The following is a 21,072-nucleotide window of genomic DNA, read 5'->3' on the forward strand; positions in this document are numbered from 1 at the left end:
GTCCGTACTAAGTCCACTACTATTTGTAGCTGTGATGGAGGTGCTGGCTCAGAACGTAAAGGAGGGTTTACCGTGGGAGTTGTTGTATGCAGATGATCTGGTGTTGATTGCGGAAAGTATGGATGGACTGAAGGAAAAGATGAACATGTGGAAGGAATGTATGGAGACAAAAGGTCTGAAGGTGAATATCGGAAAGACGAAGGTGATGGCAAGTGGTAAAGCATGTGGTGAGGTGGAAAGAACTGGGAAGTGGCCCTGTGCTGTGTGTAGGAAGGGTGTCGGAGTGAACTCCATTCAGTGTACAATGTGCGCTGAGTGGGTTCATCAAAAATGTAGTGGTCTGAGAGGGTCATTAACCAGTGTGGCAGCTACATTCAAATGTAAGGTGTGCACAGAGGGAGCTGCAGATGGAAGAAATGTTGAGTTGGATCTTGGAGACGGCGTGAAGCTGGAAGTTGTGAAAACATTTTGCTACCTCGGAGACATGCTGAATGGAGAAGGTGGAATGGAGAACGGTTGCTCGAGTGAGATGTGCATGGAAGAAGTTTCGGGAATTGAGTGGCGTGCTGATGATGAGGGGAGTGTCGTTGAAGCTGAAGGGAAAGGTGTATGCTGCATGTGTGAGAAGTGTTATGATTTATTGGAGCGAGACATGGGTAATGAACGTAGAGCAGCAACGAAGGTTGGAAAGAGTGGAAATGCGAATGGTTCGACGGATGTGCGGAGTATCGTTGAGAGAGAGGAAGACAAATGATGAATTGCAAAAGATGATGGGAATAGAGCCTGTGATTGATGCTGTGAAGAGGAACAGGTTGAGATGGTTTGGTCATGTGTTGAGGAAGGATGAAAGTGACTGGTTGAGAAGAGTTATGGAAATGAATGTAGAAGGAAGTAGAAGACGGGGAAGACCGAGAAAGACTTGGCTGAAGATGGTGGAAGAAGAAATTCGGGCAAGGGGGGTTAACAAGGAGAGATGCAGAAAATTGGGCAAAATGGAGAAGATTGTCATGGGGACCGCAAGGCTAACCCCCGCTCTAGCAGGGAAAATGGCCTTTAAAATGCATGTTGTTGTTGTTGTCATTCTCTTCACACCCCAATTTCCCGCTGCCTTCAACATATCTCCCACAACTCCCGTCGGCCCTCCCGCTATTCTACTCTTCATTGCTTTTATCGCTTCCTCAACTTCCTTCTCGGTTATCTTCTCTGCCGGTCCTAAAACTGCGTTACTCTATATGTTGTTGCTATGTTGCCATCCCATTCATTCTCTGCATTCAACAGTATTTCCATATATCTTTTCCATCTTCCTTTAATTCCATCTGGGTCCACAACGATTTGTCCCACTTCATCCTTCAAGCAACTCACCCCCATCACATCACACCTCTCTTTCGCTATCTGCTTTGCAATCCTGAATACCGCTCTCTGACCCTCTTCCAAATCCAAGCGTTCTCCGAAAATTTTCCTACATGCCTCCTGTGCCTTTGCTACCTCTTTCTTTGCAGCCTTCTTGGCTGCCTTATAACGTTCATGCTCTGCCTTTTTCTGCCCCCATACCCTTCGCCTTCTGCCACTCCTTGAACTTCTTCCTCTTCTCGTCAATCTTCTTTCCAACTTCATCATCCCACCACCATGTTTCCGAGTGCCTCGGTGGTCCTTTTGTCCATCCACATACCTCACCAACGGCTCCCAACAGACTATCTTTCATTGACATCCAACCACTTTCAAGCTCAACCACATCATCCTCTACCATACTCAGCCTCTCTTTTAATGCCTCCCTCACTGTCACCTCTTTCAACCTCCACACCTTCATTCTCGGTTGGTACTTCACCCGCCGAGCTCTCCTCGCACCTTTCACCCTTATGTCGTAGTGTCGCACCGGGGTACACACCGGGATCTTGTTTTCAAAAAATAAATAATTAAATAAATAAATTAATTAATATCCCAAACCTTGCTCTTTTCTACCCCCGTTAATATACCAAAAATCCACTTCGTTCAAATTCTGTTTTCTTTCCTGAAAGTCCTTGTAGGGTCCATCTCGTTTATCCCATGTACGCCACCCCAGCCCTCTGCCTTCCACAGATCTCCCGATGTCCCTGTTCCCTACTGTCGTTGTGCTTGCCCCTCTTTCCCCTCTTGTCTCCTGCTCCCTTTTTTATTCGTTCTATATGTTAGCTCTTACGCGAGCCTCGACTTAGTATACAAAGAAAAGCCTGTCTTACGTCACAATCAGAACGGACAGAATAAGTCAAGACTTAGTTTCTTAAAGAAATGGCCTTTATTACCTGTAACAAAAATGCAAGTATTTACAACGGCAGGCCAAGCAGGTATTTACAGGCAGATGAGACAATGAAATGTCATATATGTACAATAATTACAGCACGTATACATTGCCCTTATCCTCTACTTGACAGGCCCGCCCTCGGATCCTTATCTGCAATGCCAACACTCTACAGTACTTATGCTGGCATCATGCATTCGATCTGGAAGGGAGAGATAAGTGATTGGCAAATAATGGTGGACTAAATGATTGGTGACAACGATGGGCTGAGATAAAAAGAAATAGACAGGGAAAGGGCGGACCCCCTGCACACCGTCCACTTGTTGACTCTGGCTCCCACGTCCTGAACTGAAGCTGGGATCCTCTGAGCTCGACCTCCTCCTGTACACAGCCACGGCCTCAGTGTTTCCCCGCAGTGCTGTGATGTCACTCGTGACACATATGAAATGTGTTTCCTGACATGGTGCCCGAGTTTCCCTGTGGTGCTGTGACGTCGCTCGCGGCACGTGTTGAATGTGTCTCCTGACAGAGTGCCTGAGTTTCGTAGATGGGGCAGAGGGTCCAGCGATGAAGCTATCGGATGTGGGTACGCGAAAGTGAAGGTGTGCAAAAATGGAAGGAGAAGATATAAGGAAGAGAGTAAAAGGACTGAGCCAGAAGACGCAGGAAAGACCGACGGCCAAAGATGAACTGCGCCTGAGAAACAACCGGCAAAGCATGAAGGAGAATGAAATAAAAAGGCAAGCGAACTGGCAAAGTGAAAGGAATGACAGTGGGAAGGACGCAAAAGAGGGAGGGATTAGAGAAGAAAAGGATGAGAGAAGACTCGCGTTATACGAATAATAAAATAATCAACCGAGCCCTAAACAAAGTCTGTGATCGCTTCAAGCCACACATCTTTGAATATGCCCTTCGATATATATTTTTGAATTTGCCGAGATTCCTTCACACAGCTGCCTTTTATAACTCTCTGAAATTCCTCACTCTTTGCTTCCCCTCCCCCCACACCCCCCTCAATCATGGGCGGAGCCGCTCTCGGCGCGATCTTCTTCGGGAAGCGCTCACCAATCGTGACAGACAACGGCCCTCTCGCCGATTGTGAAGACAGTATCTGATTATCGTGAAATTTTTCGTCAGAGCCACTCATGAATGATTATGGGGGCTGCGGGAATAAAGCATTTGTGGTTGAGGAAAATATTCAGCAGAGGGTCCGCAAAAAGGAATGTGTCATGATAACAAGACCGAAAGTCTAACAGCAGCGTAGCTGGGCTTGTTTGACACTGTTATGTCGGGGGGTAAAGGAATATCTAGAGCTAGGTAGATCTGTATAGGTAACATGCTTCGACTGTCGCGATAGGGAATCTACCCTGTAATAAGTTCTGTGTTTTTAGGCGGTTTGTCGGGGAAGTGTATACCTGTGAACATACAAGGATGTTCGTGTGTTAAATAGTTGTAGGGATTAAGATAAACCCCTATGTGTCAGACCTGGTAATCATTCCTTTGTCCCTTATGGCAACGCACACATAAAAACACTTAGATAGGCCCTTTAGTGCAACATTAAATAGTTCCCTTCCCTTACAATGACCTTGGAAGAAAACGGGCAGGAAGCCAAATCGGGGCACCGCCGAATGGCTGCCGCCAGCCGCACCACCAGCTGGCCCAGCAACATCGCGTGAGACGAGCTGGGAACCACGCCCAGGAGGGCTGTGATTGGTTGGCGCGGAAGGCGCGAATCTGGAACCAATCAGCACGGAAGGCACAAGGAGGTTCGGGAAACGGCGGGAAGCTACGAGGCTCTGGTTGGTAGCACGCCAGGACTGACGTCACAGGCCAGGTTACAAAAGGGCGCGCTGCAGGACATTTTGTCTCTCTCTTGGCTTCTTCGCTTGTCGTTCGTCTTTGGCTCTTGGCTCTTCGTCTTGAGAGGTCCTGGTGGTCATTGGTTCGCCATCTGCGTGGTGCTTGGAGTGGTCCTTCTCAGTGCTTCCGGAGCTTGGAGTGGTGCTGGGGCCTCGTGTGCGATCGACTCGGAGCTTGGAGCGGTGCGGGCCGCGCAGGGCCTGGCGAAGCGTGCGAGTGAGGCGGACGGAGGGTTCCCTCGCGCCGGAGCTTGGAGCCGGACGGGCCCGCATTGGACGACGGACAGATAAGCTCGCACCACATTACACAAACCCACGACGAACGTGTTCTTTTGTTAATTCATTTTCCCCTGTCTCGTATTTGGAAGTCAGTGTGTGGGATCAAAATTTAGGATCATTATTAGATTTATCATCGCGTTTCCCTGTCCCGACCTTTATTTAAAATAAACCCTTGCATTACTTTCCATTCCTTGTTAAACCGTGTTCGTTTGAGTTAATCCCCTGCAGGATCGGAGCTGCCGTCGGTTTTGCTCTAGGTAAGCGCTTGCCGCCTCTTCTTCATTTTTTCTCCCATACTTTTATAGCTGAATCCGTATTTGGTCGTCGCCTCAGTTAAAGCCGTTCTGATCATTCGCGGTCCCTGGTGTTAACTTTGAGAGATTTGCACGACAATACTTTAGTTGAAGTGGATAGTACGACCTGGGTAAGGATAGCAGGTAGCAAATAATATTTGTTTCAAATTTTTTTGAAGTACTCTAAGTCTCTAAGCTGCTGTCACCATGTAAGTGAAGAGATTTCTTTGAGACACTGGTTTATTCTATAAACTTCGAGTCAACAACTAACCAACCACACACCGCTTCAATCCAACAACCTTGCAATCACGACAACGGGATTGCAGTGTTACCATTATATTTACTGTTGTGGAAAACCAATCAGGTCCACACAACTTTAGTCCAACGGGTGGTTTAATTGCATTTAGATCATGACATCATCCTGTAAAGCAGGGAATACAATTAAGTATACGATGTGACATCACATGGGACCATTCATAACATTCAATGCAAGCAAGCTGGATATTCTATGCAGGCGTACCGTTAGCGAGTCTACCAGATGTAACGTGTCACAGGAGAAGTCTCGGAGCACCGTCCGCAGCAGCGGGTCTTATAGTCACGCCCCGAGCAGTGTCAACGAGCAGCGAGCATCACCCCGGGTTCAGTACGAATACGATTTCACTACATTCTCCCCCCGTCAGAATTATACGGCAGTGCGGCTAAAAGCGAGTGAGCGTCAGCACGAACAGGGTGCGGAACATCAGTCGACCCAACCGTATCGGGCCGGGCGGCGAATTTCTCTGCCAGCACGCGTCCGAAATTCCCCGGGTACGGCATCACGTATCCCTGTGTCCCCGGCGTCGGAGGCGCCATCAGGGTCGGGTGACGAAGGGGGTAACTCCAAGTCGTCGGGCCCAGGTAGACGCGGTGAGGGAAGGGTCGGTAGACTTTCGGCGATGGGAGCGTCGGGAGAGGCCATAGTCTCAGAGATGGGTTCGATCGGTTCGTCCGATTCCCTACTCAGGTCGGCGACCCCGCAAGGGGCAAGGTGACGGACGGAGACAGTAGTCTCACGGCCATCAGTCGTCATCACACGAGCATGCTCAGGATTAGCCTGGAGAATCTGCACTTTGTCCACTAGGGCGTCGTACTTGCTCGCGCGAACCGCCCGTTTAAGGTAGGCCGGCCCGGGCCCAGCGAGCCAACTGGGCAAAGACCGTATACACCCCGTGCTCCTGGGGTGGTGGAAAAGTCGCTCGTGGGGAGTTTGGTTGGTTGCCGTACACAGGAGAGCCCTGATCGAGTTCAACGCCGCAGGTAGCGACCAAGCCCATTTATCGAGGCCCCGGCCGAGGGTCCGGAGGTTGAGCATGACGGCCCTCCAGATAATCCCGTTGAAGCGTTCGATCTGCCCATTAGCCTGGGGTCTGTACGGCGTGGTGTAACTAGAAGCAATGTTATTTTGGAGCAGATAGCCGCGCACCTCCTGAGACAAGAAGACCGCACCCCGGTCGGTATGGACATAGGCCGGGTAACCGAACATTGAGAACAAGTTCTGTAAGCATCGCATCACTGTGGCAGCAGTCATGTCCGCGCACGTATAAGCAAAGGGGAATCGCGAGTACTCATCGACGATAGTGAGCAGATAGCGAGAGCCGCTCGACACCGGCAAAGGGCCCTTGAAATCCATCGCCAAGCGTTCCCACGGGCGCGTAGCCTTAACCAGAGTCCCCATGGGAGGGTTATAGAAACGCGGTTTGATTTCCGCGCAGATAGCGCAGTCGCGACAGATACGGCGGATATCGTCAATCGAGTATGGGAGATTGCCACACCGCACAAAATGAGCGAAACGCGTTACGCCGGGATTGCCCGCCGTGGCATGCAGCACCCGTAGGCCCTCCAAAGAGGTGATACCCGCGCATGTAGCCGGTCGTGATAAGGCATAGGCGGCCCGGTTATCCTTCCCCGGGTGATATTTGATGGTGTAACAGAAGTCGGCGAGTTCGATACGCCAGCGAGTGATTTTCTCATTCTTAATGCGCTGGGCGTGTAAGGTGTCGTACATGAACGCAACGCTTTGCTGGTCCGTGATGATTTGGAAGCTCCGCCCGAGTAAGTACGGGCGCCATCGCCGAATAGACTCGACGATCGCATACGCTTCCTTTTCAACGGACGAGTGTCTCCGCTCAGCGGTGGTAAGAGCCCGTGAAAAGAAAGCCATGGGACGCCCCCCTTGGGAGAGGGTCGCCGCGATGGCCTGATCCGAGGCATCACTTTCGAGGACGAAAGAGCCGCTCTCGTCGATTGTCGCCACGGCGGCTCGGGCGATGTCGGCCTTAAGGCCTTCAAAGGCCGCCAATGCGGCCGGACTCAGGGGGAAGGTGTCGCAGGCCACGAGGGGGCGAAGTTTCGCGGAGAAACTTTGCACCCATTTGGAGTAATGGGCGAACAGCCCAAGGGCGCGCTTCAGGGACGCCCGATCACTGGGAGGGGCCATGTCGAGCAAAGGTCGCAGACGCTCCTTATCCGGAGCGACAGAGCCATGGGTCACGGTGTACCCCAGAAGATCTATCGTGCGTAGGGAGTATTGGCACTTATCCTCGTTCATAGTTAAGTGATACCTCTGCGCGACCTCAAGGAAGCGCTTCAGATTAGCATCATGGTGCCCTTGGTCATATCCACAAACCGTAAGATTATCGAGGTAGACGAAAACATCGGTTAAGTGCTCCCGCGCAACGAGGTCATCCATGGCCCTCTGGAAACGAGCGACCCCGTTCGTTACCCCAAAAGGCAATCGCGTAAATTGGTACAACCGCTGCCCCGACTCAAATGCGGTATAGATACGATCCGCCCTAGAGATAGGGATCTGGTGGTACGCACTACGGAGATCGAGAGTGCTATAGACCGAATACTGGGACACCTGTTGCACCAGCGCGTCCATCCCCGGAAGGGGGTAGGCATCCAGCTGTGTAAAGCGGTTAATCGTTTGGGAATAGTCGATTACCATGCGTCTGCGATGGGCCTCGCTGCGCACCACCAAGACCTGGGCGCGCCACGGCGACCTACTAGGTTCTATGATGCCGTCTTTGAAGAGCTGAGCCGTTTCATCCGCAATGAATTGCATGTCTGCGCGAGAGTAGCGCCGTGATTTCACCGCGACAGGGGTGCAGTCGGAGGTTAGATTGGGGAACAGCGAAAGCGGCTGGACGTCCATTTGCGCTAGGGTGCACACCTCAAGCGCGTCGTCCGCCCCCACAACAAGCGTGTCAGGCCCACCAAACTCCATTACCAGACGTCCATGCAGCTTAAGAAAATCGTGTCCTAACAGAATATCAGCACATAATGCGGGTAAAACCATAAGGTGTACATCAGGGAAAACCCGTCCCTTTAGCACGAGTTTCAATCGGCATTCCCCCTTCGTGCTGAGTCGAAGCCCCTGGGAAGCCATGAAGATCCGTCTCGTAGACCTCCAGATCCGCCATCCATGCCTGAGCACAAGTCGCTGGTCGATAAATCTATCCGTAGATCCTGTATCCACCAAGGCCCGAACACAATGGCCTTCGACCATGAGGGGAATAAGGGCTTGAGCCAGGCCAGACGAGGCTGCTGGGAGCGGGACTGAGCCCCCCGAATGGGTCGGACAAGCCTTGCGGGTGGATCCTATGCCAGCAGCAGTTTTGCGGTCGTGGCCGGAGTCTGCATTGACCATGGGGAATCCATTAACGCCATCAGAGGGCTTTCCCAAGCATTCCGGTGTTTCGCGATTCAAAATCTGACAATTCTGACGGGAAAAGGCCTCCGTAGTATTTGAAATCGCCTTTTGACACTTTTGGCAGAAAAAGGCCTCCGTAGTATTCGAAATCGCCTTTTCCGGGGTGAGGGCCACCGTTAGCTCGTGGACGACACGAGGAGAACGTTCCGCTGGGGCTTGGCGAGGCTTCAAAGCCCCTTGCGTGGCCCGGAGTTTGGTCAAGGACACGTACTTCGTGCCCGATGGAGGATGAGACGGTGGTGGCTGTCCGGTGACGCCCGCCAAGGACGTCTGAGCGCCCAGGGGCCCGCAGAGAGGGGCCCTCCCCTTCGAAGTCGGGTAAGGCGCCGGGTTGTCGGGCTCGGCTCGCGGGCTCCGCAATGAGCCCATTCAAGGTCGCCGCGCCCGCGCGACCGCGACCGCGCGATTCAATGAGCCGCGAGCCGCGTGCCGTTTTCCTGCACACTCTCGCGTAATGTCCTTTTTGTGAGCACAAATGGCATATAGCGTCTCATGCCGGACACACGGGCCGGGCATGGCGTGGCCCCCCACAGAAAAAGCATGCGGCCCCGCGTAAGGCCTTGGGTCTGGTCGTAACGGCAGCCGTCAGGACTGGGTCTTCCTCCGGAGCATCCCGGAGTTCCGCGAGCGGGTCCGCGTCCTCGGTGGTAGCACTCTCCGGCCGGGCGTGTAGTGTAGTGCCCGCCAAGAGGCGCGTGCGATCATAGGTGTTCGATTGCATCTGCGCTTCGGTGTATACTTTCCCTTGCTCGAGTGCCGTAGCGAAGGTCAGGTCGGTCTTCTCTAAGAGCTTGAGCCTTAGTTCCTGGGAGGAGACCCCTTCGATGAAGGCATCTAAAAGAAGATCATCCTGAGACTGCGCGGGAGTCCGTGGCTCCCTGGTGCTGTCCAGCAAGAGCTGCCGGAGCTCCTGGGCGTAGTGGTCCATCGCCTCGTTGGGTTGCTGACGTCGCGTTTGCAGCAAATATCGTGCATACACCGGGCTTTTTTCCTTTATGTACAGCCGTTTTAGCTCCGCGATCGAGAGGTCATACGTCGCGCAATGCGCGATGGAGTTGTACACCCGGTAGTCGATTTTTGAATGAAGTGTTGCTAGCTTCGCGGCAGCCGTCAGCGCGGTCTCAGGCTCGTCAAAATGATTCTCCAATGTTCTGAGCCAGTGCTTCAGTTGCAAGCCACCATCCGGGGCTTGCGGGTCGGCGCAGAATACGGCAACCGCCAGCGTCTTGTTGCCAGCCATGTCGGTCGATATAAATGCAATTAAGTGTTGTGGAAAACCAATCAGGTCCACACAACTTTAGTCCAACGGGTGGTTTAATTGCATTTAGATCATGACATCATCCTGTAAAGCAGGGAATACAATTAAGTATACGATGTGACATCACATGGGACCATTCATAACATTCAATGCAAGCAAGCTGGATATTCTATGCAGGCGTACCGTTAGCGAGTCTACCAGATGTAACGTGTCACAGGAGAAGTCTCGGAGCACCGTCCGCAGCAGCGGGTCTTATAGTCACGCCCCGAGCGGTGTCAACGAGCAGCGAGCATCACCCCGGGTTCAGTACGAATACGATTTCACTACATTCTTATTATTCTTATTATATATTCTATATATATTCTATATTCTTAATAAGATATATTCTTATTATAAACGTTATTATTATCATTATTGTTAATATCATATTAATGTTGCTATTATTATAAAGAGCCCCATAATGGAGTGGTGCTGGCACGCTGCCTTGTGGTATAAAGTTCCATGGGTGACGCAATTCCCCAGTAATATTAAAATTCATAAATATAGCATTTTCCTTGTTTTGGTTCTTGTCACGCTAACCTTGTGAAATCACCAGGTGAGTACCCCCACTCCTGCACTGGTAACACCATTTATAACACAGAGGCAACAAGCGATCGACATTATTAACATTAAAGCGCGATGCTGCGCGCGATAATGCTTACGCAAGGAGCAAGCGGACAACGCGGTTCATAAAAGAGTCTTTATTCAAAGTACTCAAACTGCAGCACTAAGCTGCTCAGGGCTGCGCGCCCCATGTATATCGTGAGGCCACGCCTCTCTCCCTGGCGTGGCCCATCCCCACTTGGTGTGCGGGGTGATGTCACCACGTCAGTGTTTTCGTGGCCGCCACACCCGAGGTGAACTGGAGGCCGTGGTCGGACGAGATGTCTGAGGGGGCGCCGAACCGGGCGACCCAGGTGGCGATGAAAGCCTGCGCGACATCCGCCGCCGTTGTCGACGCCAAGGGCACGGCCTCCGGCCACCGGGTGGTGCAGTCCACCATGGTGAGGACGTGGGTGAAACCCCGCGAGGGGGGCAGAGGTCCCACCAGGTCCACGTGGACGTGGTCAAACCGGCGTTCCGGCACCGTGAACGGGGCCAACGGGGCCTGGGTGTGCCGGTGCACCTTGGCGCGCTGGCACACGAGGCACGTCCTGGCCCAGCCGCGGACGGCCTTCCGGAGGCCATGCCAGACGAACTTGTCAGCGATCAACCTTTGGGAGGCCCTCGCGCCCGGGTGGGACAGGCCGTGGATGGCGTCAAACACCTGGCGCTGCCAGCCCGCGGGCATGATGGGGCGAGGACGCCCGAGGGAGACGTCGCACAAGAGGGCCGCGCCCGCGCCGTCGAACGGCACCTCGGTGACGCGGAGGCCCGTGACGGCGGTCCGCAAGGCCTGGACGTCGGGGTCAGCGGCCTGGTCCGCTGCCATCCGGGCATAGTCAATCCCGAGGTGGACCGCGTGGGCCACGGACCGGGAAAGGCAATCCGCCACCGGGTTGTCCTTTCCTGCGACGTGCCGGATGTCCGTCGTGTACTCGGACACGGCCGAGAGGTGACGCTGCTGCCGGGCCGACCACGGCTCGGTGACCTTGCCCATCGCGAAGATCAGCGGCTTGTGGTCGACGAAGGCCGTGAACGCACGGCCCTCGAGCAGATGGCGGAAGTGCCTGACCGCCAAGTGAAGCCCGAGCAACTCGCGGTCGAAGGTACTGTAACGGCCTTCGGGCGGGCGAAGCTGCCGGCTAAAGAACGCCAGCGGTTGCCAAGCTCCACGCACCCATTGCTCGTGCACCGCGCCCACCGCGTAGTCCGAGGCGTCGGTGGTGAGGGCGATCGGTGCATCGGGCGCCGGGTGCGCGAGCATGGTGGCGTTAGCCAAGGCGAGCTTCGCGCCCGTGAACGCCGTGTCCATCTGCTCGGTCCAGGTAACGTCGCCTTTGCCCGGCTTACCTCGGAGAGCTTCGTGCAGGGGGCGCAGGAGCTGGGCGATACGGGGCAGGAACCGATGGTAAAAGTTCACCATGCCCAGGAACTCCTGCAGCCCTCTGATCGTGCGGGGGCGCGGAAAACCCTTCACCGCCTCCACCTTGGCCGGCAGGGGGACGGCTCCGTGCTTGGTGACACGGTGCCCCAGAAAATCGATTACGGCGGCGCCGAATCGGCACTTTGCGGGGTTCACAATCAGGCCATGCTGGCCCAGGCGTTCGAAGAGCGTGCGGAGGTGGCGTAGGTGCTCTTCGCGGGACGCGCTGGCGACGAGGATATCGTCCAGGTAGACGTAGACAAAATCCAAGTCGCGCAGGACGCTGTCCATCAGTCGCTGGAACGCCTGAGCCGCATTCTTCAGACCGAAGGGCATCCACAGGAACTCGAAGAGTCCGAATGGCGTGATGACCGCCGTCTTCGGGACGTCCTCCGGCCTGACGGGGACCTGATGGTAGCCGCGTATGAGGTCCACCTTCGAGAAGAAGGACATGCCCGCCAAACGGGCGGAAAAGTCCTGAATGTGGGGGACGGGGTAGCGGTTGGGAGTGGTGGCGTCATTGAGACGGCGATAGTCCCCGCACGGTCGCCATCCCCCGCCGGGCTTCGGCACGATGTGCAGCGGCGACGCCCAAGCGCTCCTTGAGCGCCGAACGATGCCGAGTCGCTCCAGGGTAGCAAATGCCGCTTTTGCCACCGCCAGCTTCGTCAGCTCGAGGCGGCGTGCCCGGGCGTAGACCGGTGGCCCGACGGTGGGGATGTGATGGGCCACCCCGTGCTTGACGGCCCCCACCGAGAAGGTGGGCCGCATGAGGGCCGGGAAGCCGGCGAGGAGGCGGGTGAATGCCTACGCTGCCGGAAGCGTACAGATCAACGTGGCCGGAACCGAACCGTTTGGCAAGCCGCTTGGCAAGCCGCTCGTTGAGCTGCTCGACGAGCTGGGCAGCGCACAAGCAAGCGAGCTGAACGTCTCGGCCTGGACAAGACATCTGCGCTTTACGTCGACCAGGAGCCCATTAGCGCACAGGAAGTCCGCGCCAAGCAGTGCCATGGGCACGTCGGCGGTGACGAACGTCCATCGGAAAACCTGCCCTCCGAACCGCAGAGAGAGGCAGCGTTTTCCGTACGTACGGATGGGCGTCCCGTTCGCGGCAAGCAGCGCGGGGCCCCCGCCCGCGGCATGCTTGTCTGACGTGCCGGCGGGAACGACACTCACCTGCGCTCCCGTGTCGCACAGGTAACGGCGCCCGGATAAGGTGTCCGTTATGAACAGCAGGCTGCTCGAATGGCCGGCGCTCATCGCCACTATTGAGCGCCGGCCCGGGCGTTTCCCGACCTGTTGAAGGAGCATGGCGGATGACATTGCCGAGCCTCGTGGCCAAACTTGGCGTGGAACCAGCACCAGGTGGTGGAGCTGGAGGAGTGTGGCTGGCTCCGCCAGGCCGGTGGAGTTGGCGGTTTTCGCCGCGGCGGTGGGCGCGGCGTGGCGGCGGTCACGAGGGGCGTATCAGCTTGCTGCGTATGCTGTGTAAGCTGATGCTGTGGATCAGCATCATTAGCAGCATCAGCAGCATCAGCCTCGAGGTCCGTGATGGCCGCACCGACTCTCGCCCGCGTATCCGAAGCCGCGAAGTACCTGTCCGCCTCGGCTGCCAATGCTCGGGGTTCCATTAGCCCGGTCCCGGCCAACGCGAGGCGAACCTGCGCTGGAAGTTGGTGACGGAAAAGCGCCCGGAATAGAGAACCGGGGGCTTCGTCGCCCAACAGTGACAGCATATGGTCCATTCGGACCGACGGGCGCGTGTCGCTTAGTTCGGGGAGATCCAGGAGGTGGTCGGCCCGTGCGTCGTCCGTGAGGCCAAACGTGGCTAGGAGTAGCCGCTTGAGTGCCTCGTGCTTGTGGCCGTCCGGTGGGTGGCGAAGGACGGACACAACTTGAGCGGCCGTGCCGGGCCTGAGGGAGGCGACGACGTGGCAGTAGCGCATGTCGTCGTTGGTGAGGCGCCGAAGCTGAAATTGGGCTTCGGCTTGAACGAACCAGACTTCGGCCTGGGCCTCCCAAAATTCGGGAAGTTTAATCGCCATTGCCTTGTCGTTTGCAATGGCGTCGTGTTCGGAAGGATCGCTACGGCAGATCCAACGTCGAGGTCACCATATAAAGCGCGATGCTGCGCGCGCTAATGCTTACGCAAGGAGCAAGCGGACAACGCGGTTCATAAGAGTCTTTATTCAAAGTACTCAAACTGCAGCACTAAGCTGCTCAGGGCTGCGCGCCCCGTGTATATCGTGAGGCCACGCCTCTCTCCCTGGCGTGGCCCATCCCCACTTGGTGTGCGGGGTGATGTCACCACGTCAGTGCTTTCGTGTCCGCCACAACATATTAATAAATTGCTTGGGACGGAATCCCTTTGTAACCCGGGGGATTCCCTGTTCCTGCATCTTCATATTTTGTATTAAACTTGCTTTTTACATGACCAGACAAGCAGGAGACGCTTCATTTTATATCTGTAAATAACTTATATCCGTCAATAACTTATCGAATGAGCACACATCCTTCCTTCCATGTAAACGCTACTTCATCACAATGAAGACTACCGTACCTCATTGCTCATTTTAAAATGACAGAACGCTGTGCTGTTCGATGACCCAATCGATTGGAGAGGGGATTTTATATGTATCAATTCACAGCCACTCAATAACATCAATATGTCAATCCGGGCATGGCACCGATCCAACACGGAAACGCTTCATGTGTGCGGAATGACATCATTATTTAATTATTTTATAATTGGAATCGGCAGCATAATCGGAAGATTATTTCTTTTGCTAATCAGTTAATATAGTGAAATTTCCTAATCGGCCCAGCACTAGTGTGTGTGTGTGTGTGTGTGTGTGTGTGTGTGTGTGTGTGTGTGTGTGTGTGTCTGTGTGTGTGTGTGTGTGTCTGTGTGTGTGTGTGTGTGTGTGTGTGTGTGTGTGTGTGTGTGTATGTATGTATATACATATATATACATATATATACATATATATACATATATATACATATATATACATATATATACATATATATACATATATATATTCACCCGACGTTGGCCGTATCGCACCGCAGCTATTCAATGAGGGAAAAGACAAAGACGACGGATGTGAAGAAAAGGGATCAGAAGACGAAGGCAAAAAGGTTTGAAAATACTACTAAATTTATTTACGATGTACAGGCTCAAAATAACCAAGGAGAAGGAAAGATAAGAAAATAATATACAGAAGCTTTTTAGAGACACAGTGAAAATCGCTAGCTTATCTAAACAGACTTAATTAATACCCAGGACAGAACAAACGAAGACGACTCACACGGGGAATGATGATAGGAATGGCAGGTGGATGTTTTGAGGGAGAGGGAGGTCCAACGGGTCCTGCAGCACGATTGACGCATTGGGCAGCCGCCGTTCCTTCGCGGCCCTGCTCCAAACTGCCGTCCAGGCCCCAAGCGGCTGTTGAGTGTTGTTGCTGCTGTGGACGCTGCTGCTGGCGAGCAAGGCGACGAATAGCAGGCTTTGTGCTTCCCTGGATGATCTCCTTTGAACAAGAATCGCTGCTGGATGATCTCCCTTCTCTCTCTTTGACCTCACAACCCAGCTCTCTCTTGAACCCTTTTACTCAGCTCTCCTCTGACGACCCAGCTCTTTTCTTTGCACCTCACCACGCAGCTCAGCCTTGGTCACTCTTGCGCGCGCGCTTTTATAGCGCCTCCGGCGATTAAGCCGCCGGCCTTCAGTACACGCCCATCGGTGTGCTCACCTCGGCCCTGGTTGGTCGCGCGACCCTCTGGCTCCGCCCCTGATGACGACGGGCGGGCACGCCTTTCTTCCCCAACCCTGCCTCGTGGCCAATGGCGGCAATTGTTGGTTGGCAATGCGAATGGCAATTGACGAAAGGGGAAATGGAGGTTTTTGGGAATGGGAATGAAGGGAATCTATCTTTTTCACTTGGTGCAATGGAGTGTCATGTTAATGGAAGACAAGGCCTTACCCTAAAACACATAATAAAGATATAAACTACTGAACAAGGGTTTTATCGTGTCCTTCAATGTGTGCTTTATGGAATTAACTACCGGGACGCCCTTTTAACCTTTACACAACACTGGAGGCAGGAGGGGCCAGAATCAAACAATAATAATAATAAAGCACAATCCAAAAAATACAATCCTCATATCCGCAACACTGCACCCTCCTCCTCTTAGGCACGGCCCGGGCCTATAACTTTAATTTAGTGTGACACGAAGGTGTAGTTCCCTCTACTTTTAACCTGACCCTGAGTGCGACAGTTTTAAAACATAGATAAATATGTCCCGCTGCTCCATTGCACCCTGCCTAACAGACTCACGCCCACAGTTAACCGAATTGCGGAATGGTCTTCAAACTACACACTGACGTTGGGGAGCATTATTTACAGTGACGCTATTTTATTTACAAAACGCAACCCAGGACCTGTGATTGTTCTTTCTGGGGGGGAGACAGTCTGCTCTGCATCAATGCACCATGAAAGCACCCAAAAACGCACCAATACACCCTCAGGCACCAATCGGTGCACAGTCATCATTATTCAATGAATAAAAATAAATCAACAACCCCTAACCCTGCAGGTGGTCTCTTGCTCTTCGGCTCCCTCTGCTGGCTATTATTATTTCTTCCAGATGTTGTCTTTCTTTCATTTTCTTACTGGCGGCCTATTTGCAATGAAACTTGCCCAAACGTGTCCATGTTTATTTATTTTATTTATGGCCCACAGGGCCGACTAGTGTGGTTCACCTGTGGGGCATCGGTGCCCTGTGGCCAAGGTCCGCCAGCAAGATTTCGGGCCCTCATGGCCGGTTCCAGCAGAGGGGCCACGCCCCAACCCATGGGGTCCATAAGTGGTGCTCGGCCACAGACATGTGGTCCATAATGTGGTGCATCGATGCAGACAGCTGGTTCTGGGAGTTCCGGGCGCACAATGGCGGACTCACGCACGCTCCCCTTGGCGCCCAATGGCGCACAGGTCATGTGGGAGACAAAAGGGGGGAGAGACAGATGAGCGAGGGGTAAGGTCACAAGGGTACACATCAACAAAGGCAATGCAAGGCGAAGTGCGTACGGAGAGCGAAGTGAGAAAGATCGTCCCTACCGTACATCACCCCCCCTGTCACCTACACCACCCTTGCCCTTACCCCATATTTACAAAAATCTACACATTTACAAATTCGTCACTACTTTCACGTCTTCCCCATATTTCTTCTATACCAAATTCGTCTCCACAATCCCTCTAGCCAAAATTTGCCATCACCCAATTCATCATCAATCCTCATAAGGAGGAAGAGATGGAACACACAGCACAATGTCACACCCACGTCATGATGCGTCTCACATTCCAAACATTTGCATCAAAAATAATTAAACATGGCATGGTGTGGAGGTACGTCATCTCAGGTGAGTGGATGCAGATGGTGCAAGGAGATTTTCATCCTAACTACTTTCTAAATGACATTAACACACGTTACACTACCCGGGGTCTTTCCCTGCCAATCCATTGGCCAACTTGACACGATGGGTTCTAAAAACCAATTCCCATTGACCAAACTGTGGTGCTTCTCAATTTGGGGTCTCACTCCCCCGATTCAACTCCCGGTGCCCTTGCACAATTTCTGGGCTGGGGCGTGTAGCTCTCCCAGCAGGTCTACCCACCTGCACACCTCCACCACTGTAGTTGCCACCCGAGCTTACCTGCTCCTTAACCTAACCTATCTACTGGGGAAGGCCCGTCCTGGCTCTGTCACCCCACTCGGTGCCCTCTGACACTGGGCTACCCGGGTCCGTCCTCCGGATCCTCGGGCCCCATCCACAACAACTCTACCGGCTCCCAGAGCCCACCTGCGGCCTCACCTGGCCGACATCCTCACAGTGGTGGAGTGCCCAAACCAACTACACACACTAACAGGCTACACGCCCAGCCATTTGCACAACACTAATGCACCCATCCAAACACCATTCTTTCACCCGCACCACAGATGCCAATATCCAACCACAATTTACCTATACCCTCTACCTAACACTTACACTACCCTCCCCGGGTATTCGTGATGGGGGTCCACTCTTCCCCCATTCACACCTTCGCACCATCCACTCCACTCCATAGTTTCCACCATACCCACTCCACGACCATTCATTCCAATACTCCATATATTCCACACTCCATGTATTCCACACTCCATGTATTTCACACTACCATTCTCCATACACCTGTTGTTGCACACCTGTGCAATCATACCTGGTGCCACCTGCACCCTCCTTCCTTCCTGGACCATTTGGTCAACACAACACCCATCACCTTCACTCACTCATACACTGCTCCACACACCTGTTCAGTTGCACACCTGTGCAATCACACCTGCTCCTCACACACTTTTCACAATACACTTCTAATCCTCAAACACACGGCATCGTCTCATCTAACTACTCCCCTCTGAAACTTGCGCTTCCCCGTCGCCCCTTACATTATTGCGCTCCCTCGTCATTATCATCCACACTAATCTACCTGCGTCCCCACTACAGGTATCCTTGTCACTAACTAAACTTAACGTTACCTAACGTCATCTCTCTAGATCCCTACACACGATATATCCTAACCCTCCCGGGCTAGTTTTCACTGCCATCAACCCCATAACCTAGTGCTCCTTTGCCCCCGCTGTGAGGGATGGTGGATTGGCCATCCCACCACATCGGGCATCTCTCACTATCAATTTTGCACACCAAATCCAATAAATCAAAAATTTGCCAATCACTCTACCAATCCTCTGCCAATCATCACTCTGTCAATCATCAAATTTTGCTTTGCAATTTCGGGCCAAAACACTATTCTCGTCATCAGTCTTCTCACTAGTGCCTCTCGGTGCGCCAATTCGTCTCTAAAGCTCGGCTTCGTAAAGCCGAGCAATGAATGCGGGTTGTTTGGTGCCGGCGGCTGGATGCGTCCGGCACTCGGTGCAGGGAAGGACGCTTACCCGGGCCGAGATCCCACGCACCACCTCGGCACGGATCCATCCCATGGCCCGATCTCGACCTGCCGGAACGTCTCAACAAAAAGGGGTCGCCATGACGACCCTTCCTATCGGGCTGCCCGTTCCGCCTAGCGGAGCACGGACGCGGCCGTTCCAAGCGCGGCCCAGCGTGGATCACGTACGGCGGTCCTTTCGAACCCGCCGTGGTTCGGATCCCCGCTGGTCCCCGCGGCACGCGAAACCCGGCACGCACCGAGGGCCCGATTCGGCTATAAGTCGCTCTAACTGCTAACCCGGTTACCGTCGATGCCTCACCTGCATGCTTACACCCCGCAGCCCGTTCCTTGCTCACACATCCAGCCATCTCCCTGCTCTTGGTCATTGCACCTTCGCTTACACACCCAGGTACACTCATTCCGCTCACAGACTTGGTCACACACCTGACCACCAATTGTTACGGTCCGCGGTTAAGGATGTTGTTTGCCGAGCGGAGGCACCGCGGCCTAACAGTTTCCCTGATTCACCCGATTCACCCGACGTTGGCCGTATCGCGCCGCAGCTATTCAATGAGGGAAAAGACAAAGACGACGGATGTGAAGAAAAGGGAAAAGAAGACGAAGGCAAAAAGGTTTGAAAATACTACTAAATTTATTTACTACTAGGGCATGCCCGTACTATATATATGCCCGTACTATATATCTATCTAAAATTATATCCCCCCCCTCTATTTACATGAAATGGTTTGGTCCATTCGCAACGCCAAAGCGAACGGCGAACGGCTTGCGAGTACAGTGACAATCCCCCCCCCTCTATTTACATGAAATGGTTTCGTCCATTCGCAACGACCACAGAACCCCCCCCCTCTATTTACATGGAATGGTTTGGTCCATTCGCAACGCCGGCACACGCGATCGTTCGCTGCTCTCTGATTGGTTGAATCGTTTTTTGGACATAGCTCGGTAAGTAATTGTCCGATTAATATGAAACCTTGAAAAGGCACATCCTCGGGTCCCCAGCAATATACCTGGCAAGTGAAAAGTATATCGGACCCGTGGTTGTCGAGAAACAGCGGTCACAGACAGACAAACGTACAAACGTACAGACAGAGATTACTGGAATTATAGATAGATGTACAGGCTCAAAATAACCAAGGAGAAGGAAAGATAAGAAAATAATATACAGAAGCTTTTTAGAGACACAGTGAAAATCGCTAGCTTATCTAAACAGACTTAATTAATACCCAGGACAGAACAAACGAAGACGACTCACACGGGGAATGATGATAGGAATGGCAGGTGGATGTTTTGAGGGAGAGGGAGGTCCAATGGGTCCTGCAGCATGATCGACGCGTTGGGCAGCCGCCGTTCCTTCGCGGCCCTGCTCCAAACTGCCGTCCAGGCCCCAAGCGGCTGTTGAGTGTTGTTGCTGCTGTGGACGCTGCTGCTGGCGAGCAAGGCGGAGAATAGCAGGCTTTGTGCTTCCCTGGATGATCTCCTTTGAACAAGAATCGCTGCTGGATGATCTCCCTTCTCTCTCTTTGACCTCACAACCCAGCTCTCTCTTGGACCCTTTTACTCAGCTCTCCTCTGACGACTCAGCTCTTTTCTTTGCACCTCACCACGCAGCTCAGCCCTGGTCCTCACAACTCAGCTCTCTGTTGGACCCTTTTTCTCAGCTCTCCTCTGACGACCCAGCTCTTTTCTTTGCACCTCACCACGCAGCTCAGCCTTGGTCACTCTTGCGCGCGCGCTTTTATAGCGCCTCCGGCGATTAAGCCGCCGGCCTTCAGGACACGCCCATCGGTGTGCTCACCTCGGCCCTGGTTGGTCGCGCGACCCTCTGGCTCCGCCCCTGATGACGACGGGCGGGCACGCCTTTCTTCCCCAACCCTGCCTCGTGGCCAATGGCGGCAATTGTTGGTTGGCAATGCGAATGGCAATTGACGAAAGGGGAAATGGAGGTTTTTGGGAATGGGAATGAAGGGAATCTATCTTTTTCACTTGGTGCAATGGAGTGTCATGTTAATGGAAGACAAGGCCTTACCCTAAAACACATAATAAAGATATAAACTACTGAACAAGGGTTTTATCGTGTCCTTCAATGTGTGCTTTATGGAATTAACTACCGGGACGCCCTTTTAACCTTTACACAACACTGGAGGCAGGAGGGGCCAGAATCAAACAATAATAATAATAAAGCACAATCAAAAAAATACAATCCTCATATCCGCAACAATATACATATATATACTTATATATACATATATATACATATATATACATAATATATATACATATAT

The 21,072-nt window shown here is 53.1% G+C and overlaps 1 protein-coding gene across 2 annotated transcripts in view; it reads left to right on the plus strand.

Annotated features, from left to right (window-relative positions):
- The window catches only part of LOC137437086 (cytoplasmic dynein 1 heavy chain 1), a 263,109-nt gene that overhangs the window by 12,889 nt on the left and 229,148 nt on the right, over positions 1-21,072 (plus strand). The window lies entirely within an intron of this gene.

The sequence above is a fragment of the Myxine glutinosa genome, chromosome 11 (genome assembly GCF_964187855.1).
Source record: "Myxine glutinosa chromosome 11, kmMyxGlut1.1, whole genome shotgun sequence".
Classification (NCBI taxonomy): domain Eukaryota; kingdom Metazoa; phylum Chordata; class Myxini; order Myxiniformes; family Myxinidae; genus Myxine; species Myxine glutinosa.